Source organism: Malania oleifera, chromosome 6 (genome assembly GCF_029873635.1).
Source record: "Malania oleifera isolate guangnan ecotype guangnan chromosome 6, ASM2987363v1, whole genome shotgun sequence".
Classification (NCBI taxonomy): Eukaryota; Viridiplantae; Streptophyta; class Magnoliopsida; order Santalales; family Ximeniaceae; genus Malania; species Malania oleifera.
In genome coordinates this window covers 2,351,698-2,370,892 of record NC_080422.1, presented here as the reverse complement: position 1 = coordinate 2,370,892, position 19,195 = coordinate 2,351,698, and the positions used below count along the sequence as shown (strand labels likewise).

Here is a 19,195-nt window from a genome sequence, read left to right as displayed (position 1 = left end):
AAATACAGTATATTAATGCATTTTTTTTTTAAAATTTTACGCATCCTTAAGATTTGATTTTTCTTAATTTTTAATCATAATAGAATATTTTTTCATTTTAATGGTAATTGATATAGAGAGAAAATATAGTAAAAAATGAATTTCCTTTTTATTTTTCTTTCATTTTCTTTCTCCAAACCGGCCCTAAAAATTTTTTGTCAATTTTTTTTGATTAAGTAGAATTTTAATTTTTGTCTCAACTATATTTTCTTCTCTTCATGTTAATTATTTTTTTTAAAAAATACTAATATTCGAAAGTATGACATCAAAATTACGTAACTTCGTTTTAAATTTTTTTAAACAATAAAAAATAAATTGAGCCCGATGATTGTCTAAACGATCCAACACTTCATCATTAATCTCATGATATGAAACTATTTTCACTAATTAATTGGATGTTAAATCAATTAGGAGGTAATCTTTATTGGTAGCGTTGGCTAAAGACATTTAGAACCCGTTTAGATTAGGGATTTTACTTGAAAAAAAGAAAGAAAGGAAAAATAAGGAGAAAACTCATTTTCCATTATATTTAATTTCCTTCTATATTAAACAGTATTAAAAATGAAAGTTTGTTTTTATGTGTTTAAAAATTTTAAAAAATTAAATATTAACGACATGTAAACTTAAAATTTTGTTCTTGAATTTGATATATATATATATATATATATATATATATATATATATTATTTTCTTTCTTATTTCTCTCCATAACCAAACATGGAAAAAACATAGATACTTTAATAGTTTCGTTTCCTTTCTGTAATATTCTTTGAATTTCAAAAGAGCCTTGATCCCAAAAATGAAAATCCTTAAAAATGCCGATACTTTCTTCACATGATATTTAATTTATAATATATAAAATCAAAATTTTGTCCTCAAACTTGATATATTTTTTATTTTCTTTCTTACTATTCTCATTAACCAACAAAAAAATCATGAATACTTCATATTTTCTGAGTTTCCAACAGAATCTTAATCCAAAAATGAAAATCCTAATATATGCCAACACGTTCTTCACATAATCTTTAATTTATCCTTTTTAATTTTTGTCTTTTGGGCTCTGCAAATTCTGCATGTTCACTGTGATTGTGCATTGGACTTGGATGGTGTTTGGAATGCTAGAAAAACGTGAGGGCTGACTCTCTCTCTCTCTCTCCTTGCTTTTAGGTTTTAAGAAAACGTAGCTAGGTAGGGTTGGGTTATTAGGTCTACCTTCATTCTTGAACTTTGAAATTTGAAATCCAACGGGAATATATTATATATATATATATATACGTAGAAATTTTGCTATTTGAATTAATGAATAATTGTGGAAGATTGATTGATTAATTAATTTAAAGTGGGGGGAGGGGAAGTGAGCGTGGGACAGGGGAAGGGAGAGGGACACATCAAAGCTGAATCACCAAATTAGACAATTCAGTGAAGTCGCCACCGACATGCAATCAATTTGATTTGATTTGTTCTTTGTATTCTTATTTCTATTTCTATTTCTATTTCTATTTGATGCCATCCTTTTTCCACTCCCCCCACCCACCATTCAATGCCCATCCCCCACCTTTCTTCTTCTATCGGCATCTTTTAGACATTTGATTAATCCATCGAAATAATAAGTTCGTTAATCGTTACTCTTCTCAGAAAATCGTAACTCTGAAAACTCGAATCTTGACAATTTAATCAGAAGAACCTCGAGTTTTCGAAGTCCTTTAATATTCGATTAATCAATTGAAACAATGGATTCGTTGCTCTTCCCTTTTCACTCAAATGTTAAGGTATTATTTTAATCAGAAAATCGTAACTTCGAAAATTCAAACCCTGACCATTTAATCGGGATGTCTTGAGCTATTATTATTATTATTATTATTAGTATTATACTAATAAAATGATGGTAACCGAGATCCTCTTGACATACCTTCACACAAATTTTATAATTTTTTTAAATAATAAAAAATATCTAATTTTTGGGAATCCTAAAATTTCAATGCAACAAATGTTACATTAGTAGTAACCCTATGTAGATAAAATTCAACCCATTCATTTCATTCAAAAATCTAATAATATTACTTGAAATTGATTGAATTTTAGTTCGGCTATATATTTATCTCATGTTTGAAAGCTTAGGATTGAACTTTATATATTTTAGATTTTTTTGATTTGGACAGAGCGCAAAGCAAAATTATACTAAATTTCACCTAAGTCCATACAAATTTAAATTCGAGATCTATAATTCATCTTCTGGCACGATATTAATTTATCTACTTGCTCTTGTAAATGTATAAAATTACAATTATCCTCCGGAATTTATCTTTTATTTAAAAAAAGAAAAAGAACATTAAGGTCTTGTTTATAACTTGAAAAATATAATAAACAAAAATTAACATGATAAAATAAGTTTATTTTTTTTTTAAGTTTTCAAGAAAACATAAAAGGAAAATGAAATATATAGCAAATGGATGAACGCAAAATTGGTTCTACTCACAAATGATTTTTTTTCTTATTAATCATATTAAAATAAGTAAAATAGTAAAAATATAATTTCTTATTGTTTTCCTTTTTTCAAATAAAATCTTATTTGCTAAAACAGCCTAAAAAATTATTTTTGTCCTATATGAATAAAATATTATGTGAAAAGACCCTAAAAGATTTTTCTTATCTTTAATTTTTATCTATTCTTTCTAAATCTAATTATTATTTGTCATATACACCGGAAGTCACAAAAAATGTATCTATTTTTTAAAAAAAGAATTAAAATTTTTATTTGTCTGGCTCAATTGTGAAAAGTGATTTTCTTTTTACTTTTAATGTTTTTAAATGAATTCAAAATTTCCACTTTATTTTTTAATTTTCATTTTTAAAAATTGTATATAAAAAATTTATATTATTATCATTTTTTTATTCATATATTAAAAACTAAAAAAATAAAAAAGTGTTAAATTTGTAACCGTAAAGACCTCAATTTTTTTTTTTTTACCTTTGTTTAGTCTAATATTAATTACAGTTGACATCCAAATAATAATTGCTTACTTGATTAACTTTTAATTTCATAACTTTTTCAGAAGTCGGACACTCAATAGATGCTTGAGATTGAGCACAAGACACGTGGCGGTTCTCTTAATCAATTTCGAAATCTCGAGCATTATAGAGAGATTTGACTTTATCGAATCGAATTAATTAGGGTTTTCTAAGGGTGGCCCACTTTCCTGGTCTTTTCCATAATTAGCTTAAGTACTACCCGAGACATTTCCTTATTTTCTTTTTAGTCACGTGTCATTCTATCATTTAAGTGTTTCAAATTATCTTATTTTCAATTGATCGAAATCTCAAAACAACCATAATTCCTCCATTCTCGCTAGAGTTGCTCTCTCTAAAATCATAAGCATCGATTACTTCGCACTCGAGCTCTTGAAAATAATAAACTAAATTAAATTTATAAATTCTTGAATTTTAAAAAAATGCCTATAAGAATAATAAACTAGGGTTGGGTAGATCAATTAATAATTAAAAAAAGAGAAGGGGGCTAATTAAAACTGGGAGGGAGTCAAAGGGGCTACTCCTCTATGGCTCTATCTCTAGCTGCCTACCTTTTAGTACACCGAATTTGAGGAGGTGCCTAAAAAGCAAAAGGGTTGAAGTCCAAGTTCACTTCCCATTCATGTTAAATTTTTTAAAAAGGGCAAGAGCAGTCAGCAGTCAGCAGTCAGCAGCCTCTGATCAAAAAGCAAAATGGAGAAAAGTCAAAGCGTGTCTCGCAATCAGAGGGACGCAGGAGCAGCGGCCGCGGTGGTCCTGCCCGCACCCGATAAATAAAAGGGTCACTCCAGCCCAGCCCAGCCCAGCCCAGCCCGGACCGCCCCCCCTTATCTATGCTGTCAATATGGGTCAGGGTCAGGGTCAGGGTCAGGGTCAGGGTCCGTCTGTCGACGTCTCGAAGAACCCCCCGGGAGCGAAGAAAAAGAAGCAGCGCACTGAACGAGGGGTTTTCCCCTCTCCCGTTATTTTTTTTTCACATTTATTATTCTCAGATTTCTCATTTATTGCTCTTTTACGTACTTTTTGTTTTTCTTGAATGCCCCCACTGTTACGTATAGTACCATTCAAGATGAATGATTTTTATTTTTATTTTATTTAGGGGAGTTTCTTATTTTATAACTATAAGAAAATTTTAAAATTTATCAAGAGCTGCAATAAAGACTCCCTATTTTGTAAAGTTCCATGACTAAACTAATTTGTCATTAATTAACCATTATTTGTGCACTAATATGTCCTTGAGCAAACATGAGCATTAGGTAGAAGATACTAGATGAGATTCGGATTAAATGTCATTTGATAATATTAAACACGAGTATAACTAGATGAGATTCGGATTAAATGTCATTTGATAATGTTAAACATGAGCATTAGGTAGAAAATAGTAAATGAGATTACGATTAAATGTCATTTGGTGTTAGGAAACAAAATCATAAATCAATCAATAAAAAAATCGACCTCTTTTTTGTAGATATGAGAAGTGTTTTTTTTTTTTTATAATCTAGAGACTCCAGCCACTATCGCGTCACTTTGGACACTATGGCGTAGTACCAAACCTTGGGGGAGTGAAAGCCGCCCGTCCATTGATCCACCCTTGGTAATTCACTAAGGTAAACTCTCAAAGGGGTATCGAATCTGAGACATTGGGATCACCAAAGTTACAAGTGATAACTTTGATCCCACCTTTTTCCCTTATAGGAATTGAGATGAAAATTATTTTATAAACTTATTTAAATTCTTTCAAAACTTCCAATATGGGACAACAGATGTCAGATACATAAAAGGTTTGCAAACACATACCTCTCCATAGAGTAAAATATTCTTTTTCTATTTATAACTTAAAATATTAACAACATATTTAAACTTATTAAGATATAAAAGTATTTAAACTTTTTATATGCATATATGCATATGTGTATTTTATATGTTAATGTTGGCTAGCTTCGGTTTGCCCTCCAAAGGGCGCGCTTCCCAAGTTTTAAACTTGGGTTTAGGTCTAATCTATGTGCATACATGTCTAACTCCTCTACTATGCACTAACGCATACATAGCATTAGTATTTTTCACGTTAATTAATTGAGTTACATAATAATTGAATATTCGTGTGAGCTAAGTAATGTGAAATTGTGAATGAAATCTTTTTGCTTATTACATGATGAAGTTTTAGTATACAAAATAGTGACATACACAACTAAGCATTGGTGCATGATAGAGAAATCAAGGCATGCGCACGTATGTATATGTACATAGTTGCATTTCATGTATGAATTAGTATACTCAGTTATTTCAATATTTCTTTGGGTCTTTTTCTATTTAAAGGGTGCCTTAGTAGAACATTTACTAACTAACCTGACTTGAATAATTACCTCCTTTTTGAGCTTCTAACCCACTTAATAATAAAGTTTAAGAAAGAGACAAGCAAACTTGACTAGATCGACCTAATACTTAGATCTAATATAGATAATTAGATATGTGTTTGTTCTAATTTTCACACATACACGCACACACATAAAATCTTACACGTGTAAACACACTACATAAGCTTGCACATAAAAATAAATCATAGATTACAATATTTAAAATGAAAAACTATAATTTTACAATCGAATATGAAGAAAATGGTAAAATAAACATTTTAATCTAGATAAGTCGTAAGTTCAATACCAAACTAGTAGTAAGAGTGTTTCGTCATTAACTTTATTAAATAATGTATGGTTTAGTCTGATGTTTTACTACCCATTGAAAGTTCACATCAAATCAATATGAGGTATAAGGTAGTACATTATTATTCTAAATAGTAGTGCGATTATAAAAATGGCAAATAATTTCAATTAATTATTGCAAGCATGGGCGGCAAAATTAGTTCAACTAATTGTTGACTCTTCTTTTTTCTTTTTTATATTCTTTTGAGTGCTTGAGCTTCTTCCTTGGTCATCAACGTGCGACCATATACATGGATAAATCATCTCTACCATCATTAATACTGTTGTAGCAGAGGTAATTGCATTTAGTATTGACATGGCTCTTCTGGGCTATTGCTTATGATTATTTCCTGAAAAACACAGATGATGGTGTGATTAGGTCATCATGATCCTGCGGTAGATAATAGATAGAGCGAAGGTTTGAAATCACAAAGAGAGAGAGAGTGCGTGTGTGTATAAAGATGGGGGGTGGGGGGTGGCTTGGTCCATAAAACTTCTCTCTCTCTCTCTCTCTCTCTCTCTCTCTCTCTCTCTCTCTCTCTATATATATATATATATATATATAGATATATAGATTGCATGGTAGAGAGGGGGTGTGGAGAGGGTGAGGGCCGAGGGGAGACTGGGAGAAGAGAGAGAGTGGGAAGGAGGTCGTGGTCATTTCCCAGTTGTGTTGCGTTGCGTTGCGTTGTGTAGGGTCTCTGCTTGCTTTAATTGCTCCCTTTGTCCTTTCTCCCCCACGCCTCCTTTTTATCTCTATCCCCATTTCCCCCATCCCCACACAAATCCCTTCTTCTTCTTCTTCTTCTTTCTCAGCAGAAGGTGCAGACAGGAGATCGCGCGAGGAAGGAAGCTATGGGTTTTGAGGGGAATGTTGTCTGGCTCGAGGCCGCGAACCAACTTGATCTATTGATCTCTATATAAATCTCAATGGATCAATTTCTTTCTACAGATCTCCGTGAATGAGCAGAGAGATCTTTGATCAATGATCATATGAGTTAGCGACGTCGGACCAGGCTTCATTCCCCCCAATTGTTGCTTCTCTGATCTTCATCTCCGATTCTCCACCGCATGATCTGAAGGTGGGTTTTTGTGTTCGGTTACATTTTTATGTCTCGATGCGCTTTCTGATTCGACTTTTTTGCCCTTTTTGTGGGTTTATTTTGGACTTTTGGTTAAAGGGTACGTGTTAAGGGGAATTAGGGTGGTTGTGCATGAGCAGATTGGTGTAATGATGAAAGATTTTGACTGCTTTTACACATTTCTGACGCACAAGATCTGGAATAATGGGGGAGAAAACTGAAAAGGCCTTCATCATTACTATCTACTCTTTTATTTTGTTTTTTTCCTTATAAATTTCATCATCAAATTTTGTGTAATTTTCTGTCAGTCTCTTCTCTAGCTTTCTACAGTTCATCATTGGGCCGATCTTTTTCCCGATGCCTCCAAGAATCCCATCTGTCCGTTTCTGCTCTCGCTCACTAGATCTGCTTTTCCAAAAGGATCGACTCCACCTTCTTCTTCTTAGGGTTTCACAGCGGATGTTTGATGCGCAGAAAAGCTTTAATTTTCTCTTTATCTTTCTGAACTCTCAGGGTGAAGATGTATTTGCGTTTTCCAGGCAACGAGAAGGTAAAAATTTACCAGATTTAACCCAAAAAGGCCTTTTTCAAAAGTACCCCCATTAGACTTTTTGTCTCAGATTTAGTTCATCACAGTTATACCCGCTTTCACAGAAGTTGAGAACTCCTCTGTGACTAGGTTCTTCTGATGAAATACACGAATCATTTCATATATAATTTCTTTTTGGTTCATTTCCTGTTCAGGAGATGGATTGTATTTGGTTAATTTCTTCACACACACACACACACACACACACACACACACACACACACATACACACACACACACATATATATATATATATATATATATAGAGAGAGAGAGAGAGAGAGAGAGAGAGAGAGAGCGAGAGCTTACAATGCAAGTGCTTCTCTAGTTCTGATAGTGTTTCATCTTCTGTCTTGGCACACGATTGGATCTTTGATATTTTGTGAAATGAGTTTCTTGTTCTTATTTTCTATATTCCATTTCTTTATCTCCTCTTTTGGCTTACAGCACTTTCCCTTTACGTTCGGATCTGCGATATCTTGTGAAGTTGGTCTTGTTCAATTTTCTGGATTCTGGTTTCCTTTTCTCCATTGAAATAGCTTGGCTTTTCATTCCCATTTTAATTTTTTCGTTATCATATGAACATGATGATTTGATCTGTAGATTTGAGTGGCTTTTGTGAAAAGCGTATGCTGCACACCGTCTCCAGATAGCAACTTGCTTAAAGAAAGGTAAAGGAATAATCTTTGAAGGTTGTGACCTGTAAGCTGTGTTTGAGAAGCAACCTAGCTAGCTTGCAGCAGTACCCTGTATCTGTATTTCCCTGAAACTCTACACTGTATACCATGTTTAAACGTACCCTTTTCATTTCTTTGTTTTTCTTAAAAAAACTTTTAACTCATTGTTTACCCATTAGATAAAAATCATCAGGAGGTTTTTAGGACCTTTTTGCCTATTATATTGCCAGTTAAAGCCTTTTCATATGTAAAGAATCCCTCAACCCCAACATGGACGAGTCAACCTTTTTCTTTTCATCACACACACACACACACGTATATATATATTATTCTAAGCAAGATTACTGTTCTTCCCATTAATCTCGTTTGCTTTTGTGCTCAAGCAAGCAAGTCAAAAGCTTCCTCAGTGCAAAAACAGCAGAGATAGCCCCTAGGATGTGTTGGGATTCTGAATGGCCGAGCTTGTTGGAAAAAGGTAGGTCTGCATTGTGAAAGGGAATAGTATGAAGCTTTTCTCAAAAGTTTTCTTTCAAGTGGGTTGTTTTTTAAAAAAAAAAGAAAAAAAAGAAAAGAAAAAAAGAGCCAATGCATAACTCTGAGGTGAAATTTTTAATTGGGTTAGTCCTACGCTTATATATTATATATATGCAAAGTGGCAAGGATAGATGAACGTCTATGTTCAGTCTTAAGTTACCGTTTGTGCATTGCATGGTAGTAAAAGGCGTGAATGGTAGATCTCAGGAGCAGCAGGCACAGTGCAATAGTACTGCACTGTCGAATCACCCCAGCACTGTTCACAGGGCTAGCTAGCAATTACTGATAGATAGGGGTAGCTGGCTAAAACTATCATCTCCAATCTGCTGAGTTTAGGATCAAATTGTATTTAAGTTGACAGTTCTAACAAAAGCTAAGCTTGCTGGTTGCCCTAACTTGTTCATATATAGCCAAGTCCCTACATCTATTTATGTGTGTGTGTGTGCGTGTGTGTGCGTGTGTAGCAGGTGATGGGAAGAACTGAAGAAATCCAAAACTCTGGAAGACAATTAAGGGACAGCCGTGGCAAAAGGGTCAGCTGGTCTTAATTAAGTGGGTATGGCGAGAGCCTTGTTCTGTGACTTTGTCTTCTACTCCTGAAGCTGTGGCATATGGAACGCTGCACTGGATTTAAATGCTCTGTCCCCCCCCCCCTCCCCTCCCGGGCCTCTGTCTCTCTCTCTCTCTCTCTCTCATTGTATGTATTTGTCATTTATGTATGAGAGAGCTTCTGGTGCAGATGAGTCAACATCAGCATTTACGTGCAGAACTGGATTCCTTTTTACCCTTGTCTGTGATTATTGGGGTATGATTTTTCCAGTTGGGCAAAACTTTATTTGCCAAACAAACCCAATTAATTCCCAATTCCCAATTCAAAAAAAGCGTAATTAGTCCATCCATGTCTATCCCTCTCCTCTTAATTGATTAGTGAATGCAGCAAAGCAAGCGAGGGTTCTGTGATGAATGTCAATATTCAGAGCTCCCTTCCCCCCCAAAAAAAAACACAGTTTCTTTCAAAAAGCTAGGTAGGGTTTGTCTTGATCAGTGCGCGCAATTTGATTCATACCAAAAGGGGTACACCCCTACTTTCCCCCTGCTATTAATTGCATCACCTTCCATGATCAAAAGCTTGCCCCTCGCTCACTTGTTTGGATGCAGCTGCTACCAAATTCTCATCAGGTTTATATATATACGACACCTTTTAAAATATAATTTTGCTGAGCTTGGGAGCATGAATTTCAAACAGATTTGAGTATTTGTGGACAAATTTCAACACATTTATCATTAATTAATTGATAAATGAATTAGTGCATTGATTTGTGTTGAAGATGAGTTCAAGGCAGCTTTCCTTAATAGCAGCAAAAGGTTAAGGGTGGGTTGGAACTTGTGCTTTGGTTATATCAATGCAATTTTTTGTTGTTTAGCAGTGTTCCTAAGATGCTGTCTCATGGGAAAGTACTGCACTGCATCCTGGGAAGCCCCTTTGTTTTTATTAACCCTTCTTGAATTGTATTTTATACATTTTCAGCATTGCATACCAGAGAGAGAGAGAGAGAGAGAGAGAGAGAGAGAGAGAGAGATGGTGAAGGAAGACGAGTATGGTGGGTTAATTAATTGTGGCTGAGAGATGGAGTGGGGGCGAGACTTTTAAATTGTTGAAACAACAGGTGATTGATGTGAATGTGGAAATTTGAAAAGTCTTCCTTTGAAGGGTGTTTTGAAGTAATGGACGAAAATGTTTGCTTTTGGGGGAGGAGAGATACATGGACTTGGAATGTGTTGTGCAAATCAATAAAGGAGCCAGCTGACGGGGCCAAATTAAAAGCCTGTCTGCTGGATCTCCTCTTCTCATTATTTTTCTTTCCTATTGTTTGATGATTTGAAACTCCAATCTGAACAGCCTTTGAATTCACCCAGATAAATATTCAATTAGAGGATGAAAATATTATGATCTTCTTATTGACACATTTCTAATAACTCATTATGCGAATCATAAGTAGGAAATCGAATTTGAAAGCTTGGGATTACAAAGTTTAATTTTATCCTTTAGGGGTCCATTTGGATTAAGGATTTCCTTTGGGGAAAGGAAAAGAAAATAAGGAGAAGATTAATTTTTCCTAATTTTTTCTTTCTATATAAAATACTATCAAAAATAAAAATTAAGAAAAAACTAAATATCAATGATGTGCAAAATCATTTGTTCATAGATTTGTTTTTTTTTTTTTTTAATTTTCTTTCTTAATAACCAAACATGGAAATATGGATTCCTTAATATTTTTCATTTCTTTTCCTAATATTTTCTAGGTTTCAAACAGGGCTTAGGGGAAAAAAAATTGACTCACCATGTAGTTCATCATTTTATATATATATATATATATATATATATATATATATATATATATATATATATATATATTTTCGTGGGTTTAGCTCTCTTGTGGGCTTTATTCATTGAATAATACTACATTTATGTGTGTGTATGTGTGTATTATGCATATGGATATTTTTTGAGGGTAGTTCAGATGGTTGGATGTGATTATTGAGTCTGTCCAATTAGGGATTTGTACATAAGGGCTATACAGGTAAGTTTGGATTAAAGATTTAATTTGAAAAAAGAAAGAGAAAGAAAAATAGGTGAAAAATTTATTTTTCAGTATGCTATCTCTCTACATCAAATGCCACTAAAAATGAAGATTTGTTCTAATGTGGTTAAAAATTAACAAAAATCAAAAGTTAAGAATGCATAAAACTAAAATTTTGTTTATTAATTTGGCATATTTTTATATTTTTTCACTTTTTTAATAACTAAAAGTGAAAAAAAAATGAAATCATTTATATTTTTCTTTTCTTTTCTTAGTATTTTTTTAAGTTCCAAACAAACCACAAAAAAAAAAAAAAAAAAAAAATTAGAATGTCCTAACAAGATGTGTGAAGTTGAACAACAATACAGAATCAAACTAGCCCCACACTCACATTAGCCTCCAAAACAGCACAAACTTTTTTTTTTCTTCTTCTTTTGCCCATTTCTTTTTTAACCCTTTTGACATAGTTGTAGGTCCTCTTGGCTGAATTTCCACTGCTGGCCCATTAACCCAAGACATCAAGATAAAAGATGTGACTCAGGGTCTTCTTTTTTCTTTTTGGTGTGCTTTCTTTGGGTAACCATATTGGGCCATGAGGGTGCGAAAGGGAGATGGTGTGACGACTTGCTTATTTTTTACATTTAAAAAAAAAAAAAATTAATATCACATATTCCAGCTCAGCAGATCATAATTCACCTGGATCCGTGGGTATCAGGGATACATCAAAATACAAAACGGAAGTCTAAGCAGCAGGAAACATACAATCACAATATTATAAATACGAAAACATCCATCATATTACTATAAATACTAAAGTCACTACATCCACTGTATTTCAGTATATACATCCCAAAAGAAACAAAATTTAGGGATACTTCCCACAAAAATCCAGCTGTCCCTACTAAAACTTACCCTTCAAAAAGGGTAGACAACAACTCTAGATCAGCGGGGCTTTTCCCGCTCTCTTATCAGGGGCTCTTGAAAAGTTTATAAAATTTAGGAGTGAGACACCTCTCAGTAAGGGAAATAAACTAATACCAGTGTGTGGCAACATGAGTATTTCGTGTTATACATATACCATATAGAACATATTTAGTAACTGTTTTGTCAATCTGGGAAAAACTTATATATATATATCAAAACATGGCAGAACATACTACATTTTCATAATCATATTTCATCTCATAAAATAACAGTAACATAAAAATATTTTTGGTAGGTTAACTGGTTGTTGTCATGTATTACCCCCACATGACTGGGTTGTGTGGCCCGAAGGCGGGACTTAACAATGGTTGGCTGACCACTGCAAAGTCAAAAGTACAGTCTGTAAGTCTGATGGGTTTGCCCGACCTGGTCCATACACCAGGGGCGATCATACACTTCTTAAAAACCACATCGACCATCCAATCTCACACCACTCCGTACAGCGGCATTAACACCAAGATCATGATCACGAAGACCATGGACACATAGCAATGGTACCGTGCAAGTGCTAGCGTGGACAAAGCCAACCAGGTTCTGATATCATATAGCATATACTGAAACTGTGATACATGGATATTTCATATCATTAATTTTTACATCAATCATATCATTTCGCATATATACGTATATCATGAAAATTATCGGCTCGTACGCCGGTATTACACTTTTATCATAACTTGGCCCGTACGCCAAAAAATCATAGCACAGCCCGTACGCTGGCAAATCACATCATAGCACGGCATGTACGCCGACAAACACATCATAACACAGCCCGTACGCTGGCAACTCATCTCCATGGCACAACTCGTACGCTGGCAAATCACATCATAGCACAGCCTGTACGCTGGCAAATCACATCATAGCACAGCCTGTACGCTGGCAAATCACATCATAGCATGGCCCGTACGCCGGCAAACACATCATAAAAATCTGTATCATAATTCCATTCCAGAAAATAGTATTTCATATCATTTTATACTCATGCCACACTGAACAGATTTTTCGCATATTTAACATACCAACATTTAACCGTATTTTCTCAAATATAAATCATATATAAATATATTTATTTTCCTGAAATCAAATTCTATAATAATATACATACATTTTTCATAAAATACTAGTATCCCCTTACCTGACTACTGAGAAAGCTCCCAAAATAATCTAGTCTAACACCCGTAGGATTCCCTAACCAATACCCTGAAAATGAAAACTTTCAGTATTAAACTTCAGTATTTCCATGTGTATATCATTTCCTATAACTATCACAAGACCAAATTTGGTTTAAAAAGCCTTATCTCAACTTAGGGATGATTTCCAGCTTACTTTCACCAATGATCCGTTCCAGTAGATTTGGAGAGAACTTCCCCAAGAGCGTCGTGGTGGCTTTGGATTGTCGATCCAATGTAAATTTAGCCCGAAATCGAAGAGAGAGAGAGAGAGAGAAAACCGAAGGGGAGAGAAAGAGAGGAGAGAGTTGGCTTCATTAGGAAGTTAAAAATCCGGATTTTGATATTTATAAAGCAGAGAATTCGTCGACGAGCCATGTCATTCGTTGAAGGATCCTTCAGTAATTTCGTCGACGAAATTCAGTCGGCTCAAACCTTTCTCGGTATTTCCTCATCGACGAATCCCTTGTATTCATCGACAAATTCTCTTATACCTTCGTCGACGAATCTCCTGTATTCATCGACGAAGCCTTGATGACCCTCTCGATTAATCCTTCCAAAGTGCAATGTCGTTGACGAACACGAAGCGTTCCTCGACGAAGTCAACTTCCTCCTTCTGTTACTGTCTTCATTTTCCTTCCTCTTCATTATTTAAATTCCATTTTTATTTGAGTTGTCACATTCTCCCCTCCTTATAAAATTTTTCCTCGAAATTTACTATTCACATAATTTATCATCCCTTAGTAGGCAAAATGGTCTACTTATTTTATTACTTACCCTTACTTATGACAGAGGAATACCGTGGTTACATTCTGAGTCCTGGAAGATTACACATACAAAAGAAAAATTCTCCCAAAAAAAAAAAAATGTTACACTAATTAAACCATTACATGTACATGCAAAAGAAATTCTACCTTACTACTTACATTTTATTTATTTAAACTTTTTGGAATAGATGCGGATACCTCTGTCTCATCTGCTCCTCAGATTCCCAAGAAGCCTTTTCTACCGCATGATTCCTCCACAAAACTTTTCCCTGAGGAATCTTCTTGTTATGTAGCTCCTGTACTTTCCTATCCAGAATTTGTATGGGTACCTCCTCATACACCAGTGAATCACTAAACTCTAATTCATCATAACTGATGATATGAGAAGGATCTGTGATGTATTTCCTTAACATAGTAATATGGAATACGTCGTGGATCTTGAATAACACAGGTGGTAAAGCTAGCCTGTAGGCTATCGGTCCCACTTTATCTAGAATTTCAAATGGACCGATAAACCTAGGACTAAGTTTACCCTTCTTCTCAAATCGCATAACCCCTTTCATCAAAGCTATCTTCAAAAACACATGATTACCCACATCAAATTCCAGATTTTTGCGGCGATTATCAGTATAACTTTTCTTTCGGCTCTGAACTGCACTAATCCTATCTCTGATCAGTCGAACCTTATCACGCGCTTGCTGCACAAGCTCTGACCCCACTACTTTCCGCTCACGCAATTCATCCCAAAATAAAGGAGAACGACATCTCCTACCGTACAAAGCCTCAAATGGTGCCATGCCAATATTGGACTGATAACTGTTATTATACGCAAATTCTACTAATGGCATGAACTAAGTCTAGCTACCCCCAAAATCTAATACGCATGCATAGAGCATATCCTCTAATGTCTGTATCGTCCTCTCAGTCTGCTCGTCTGACTGAGGATGGAATGCCATGCTGAAATATAGCTGAGACCCTAAAGTTTCCTATAGACTTCTCTAGAACTGTGACGTGAAATGCGAGTCTCGATCTGACACTATGGATACTGGTACCCTATGAGAACGAACTATCTCCTGGACGTAAATCTCCACTAAATGGTTGAGGGGATAACTAATCTTGATAGGTATAAAGTGGGTGGTCTTAGTCAAACGGTCAACAATCACCCAGATGGCATTCTGGCCAAGTAATGCCGTCGGTAGTCCTAACACGAAGTCCATAGTTATATGATCCCACTTCCACTCTGAGATAAATGACGGCTATAACTGCCCTACCGGCCTCTGGTGCTCAGGCTTTACCTGTTGGCACGTCAAACACTGGGCTACATACTCGGCGATCTCTCTCTTCATACGACTCCACCAGTACGACTCTCGCAGATCCATGTACATCTTCGTACTACCGGGATGAACTGTATACAAAGATCTATGAGTCTTTTCTAAAATAGTCCTCCTGATCTCAGTATCAGTAGGAATGCATAATCTAGAACGGAATCACAAAGTTTCGTCATTTGCAATACTGAAATCCTCCCCCTAACCAATCTATACTTTGTCTATCACCTCTACTAATTCTAGGTCTTCCTTTTGAGCGGCTTTATTTTTTTCTTGCAGAGTAGGTTGTACTACTAGGCTAGAAATACACACTGGAAGATCACTCTCTACCAACTCTATGCCGAGTCTCTCCAGATCCATCATGATCGGATACTGGATCTCCATAGCCGCTAACACTGGTTCCCTGGATTTCTAGTTCAACGCATCAGCTACCATGTTTGCTTTCCCTAAGTGATAATTGATGGTACAATCAAAATCCTTTATCAACTCCAACCACCTTCTCTGCTTCATATTTAGTTCCTTCTGCGTGAAGAAATACTTTAACCTCTTGTGGTCGGAGAAAATCTCACATTGCTCGCCGTACAAGTAATGCCTCCAAATTTTCAATGCGTGTACCACTGCAGCTAATTCAAGATCATGTGTAGGGTAGTTCTTTTCATATTCTTTCAACTGCTTGGATGCATACGCCACTGCCCTGCCATGCTACATTAGTACACAGCCAAGTCCCTTCAAGGACGCATCACTGTAAATGACATATCCCTCACCCCCTGATAGGATAACCAATATTGGTATTGTACCTAATCTTTGCTTCAGTTCTTGAAAACTCTACTCACAGCTGTTGTCCCACTCAAATTTGATATTCTTCCTCGTCAGTCGTGTCAAAGGTCTCGACAAGGCTGAGAATCCCTTAACGAAACGGCAATAATAGCCAACTAGTCCCAAGAAACTCGTGATCTCCTAGACATTTCTCGGTCTAACCCAATTCACTACTGCCTCAATTTTGATAGGATCCATAGAAATACCGTCTCCAGATATAACATGCCCCAAGTAAAAGACCTTCTCCAGCCAAATTTCACATTTACTGAACTTGACGTATAACTTCTTTTCCCGAAGTGTCTGCAAAACCTGCCTCAGGTGCGTCTTATGCTCCTCATAACTCCTCGAATAAACCAGTACATCATCAATAAACACAACAACAAACTTGTCTAGGTATTGGTGAAAGACTCTATTCATCAAGTCCATAAATACCGCATGAGCATTCGTCAAACCAAACGGCATAACAAGAAACTCGTAATGCCCGTACCTGGTCCTGAAGGCTGTCTTCGAGACGTCTTCTGCTTTCACCTTTACTTGATGGTAGCCGAATCTGAGGTCAATCTTTGAATACACCTGTGTACCCTAGAGCTGGTCAAACAAATCGTCGATACGGGGTAGAGGATATTTGTTCTTGATTGTCACTTTATTAATCTCCCTATAGTCAATACACATTTTCATAGTCCCATCTTTCTTCTTCACAAATAAAACTGGAGCTCCCCACGGAGATACACTGGGTCGTATGAAGTCTTTATCAAGTAGATCTTGCAACTGATTTTTCAATCTACCAACTCTGCTGGCACCATCCGATAAGGTACTTTAAAAATCGGTGTTGTACCTAGAAGTAGATCAATAGGGAAATCTACCTTATGGTCGGGCGGCAATCCTGGTAACTCGTCTGGGAAAACATCTGTAAACTCTTTTACTATCGACGTGTTAGCAAGTTTCAGTTCATTGTCTGACTTCTCCTTCACAACAGCCACAAACCCCTGACAACCACTCAGCAATAGTCTTCTGCCTTGAATAGCTGAAACTAGTTGAGGCAGGGATTGCACTCGCGACCCTACAAACTTGAATTATGTTTCTCCCGGAGATCTAAATATCACTTCTCGTGCTCGGTAATCAATGCTGGCAAAATTGGCCGCTAGCCAATCCATGCCAAATATAACATCAAACCCGTGCATGTTTAGCACTATCAAATTAGCAGACAAAGTCTTTCCTTGAATATCAACTGGACAACCTCGGAGTACCCTATTATACCTCACTGCTAACCCAGTCGGTGTAGATACCAACAATTCAACTTCTAACAGTTGTGTTTCAGCCCCACATAATTTAACACACCCCGAAGACACGAACGAGTGTGTAGTTCCTGAATCAAACAATGCAATAACTTTAAAAGAAAACATAATAACCATACCTGTCACCACCTCACCTACCGTCTCAGCCTCACCCAGCGTCAAAGTAAACACCTTGGCTGGAGTCGTATTTCTCTGTTGGCCGCCACGTGGCGCCTGATAACCTCCCCGGTATGGTCTGAGAGCTGGAACTGCATCTGGTGGGGTAGGGCAGTCTCGCACCATGTGTCCCGATCTACCGCAGAAATAACACACCACACCACCAGCTCGACACTCTCCCTAGTGCCTCCTACCACAAATATGACAGATTGGGGGACCCTGACCTATAGTGACCCGAAGAATAATAACATTTTTTTTAATATTAAAGAGGAAGAGAAAATTGAAACAGAAACAGAAGGAGGCCGTAGACTTCTACGTTCGTTGACGACATTGCATTTTGGAGATAATGTTCAATAATCATAAATTCAGGAAATTGCCCAGCTTCGTTGACGAACACAAGGTCTCGTCGATGAAGGTCTTTAGAATTTCGTTGACGAACACAAGGCATCGTCGACAAGAAAATACCGAGAGATGGTTTAGGCTGCTCTGAATTTTGTCGATGAACACAGGGTCTCGTCGACGAATTTTTTGAAGGGCTCATCGACGAGGTGACGTGTCTCGTCGACAAACCTGGCCCTATAAATAGTGGAAACCCAGGATTTTTTACCATTTTCACCGAGCTCTCTCTCTACATCTCCTTCTCCCTTCTCTCTTCGATTCCGGCCCCACCAGTCACCGGATCGACCATCCGAAGCTACCACGACACTCCTGGCGGAGTTCTCTGTGAATCTGTCGGAGCGGATAGTCAGGAAAGTGAAGTTGGATTTCATCCCAAATTTCGGGTAAGGTCTTTTATCCAGTTTTTGACTTCCTGCCAGTTATAGAAAATGATATAGGCAAAAGAATATTGATGTTTTGTTTTGGCAAATGTTGGTTTCAGGGTGTTTTGTAGGAGGCCCTGCGCGTGTTAAACTTGTATTCCCTAGGGGCTTTCCAGTAGTCAGGTAAGGGAAATATGCTACGCTAGGAAATTTCTAAATATTATACAGTTTATTTATTTATGAAAATTACGTATTTTAGTATGGTGTGGCTTGTGATTATGTATATGGTACGGGGATATGTTTTACGAATTTAGTTTCCCGATTTTATGAATTTCAATATTATGGTTATACGAACTTCAGTATCGTGATTTTATGGATTTCAGTAACATGATTTTATGAATCTCAGTACCATGATTATACGAATTCCAGTACTACGAATATGCAGTTTCATGTTATGATTATTCATATTTCAGTACGTTATGCAGCATCATGGTTATTTCAGTACTTTAGAATCATGGCAAATCAGTTAGTTATGTATAGAAATATATTATATGATATCAGACCCTGTTGGACTTGCAGCTACAGAGCACGGTACCGTTGCTACAGATACTATGTTACTTTATGAGTACAACCACCTATTCAGATAATACGTGGTAAAGTCGACCACCTAGGCCCTTGAAGAGGTTAGGCTCC

At 36.2% G+C, this 19,195-nt stretch overlaps 1 long non-coding RNA gene across 1 annotated transcript; it reads left to right on the top strand.

Annotated features, from left to right (window-relative positions):
* Positions 1-6,853: 6,853 nt before the first annotated feature.
* LOC131158360 (uncharacterized) lies at positions 6,854-9,542 on the top strand. Its single transcript, XR_009137464.1, has 2 exons — positions 6,854-7,397; positions 8,040-9,542. It is a non-coding gene; the product is annotated as an uncharacterized LOC131158360 (long non-coding RNA).
* The last annotated feature ends 9,653 nt before the right edge of the window (positions 9,543-19,195 follow it).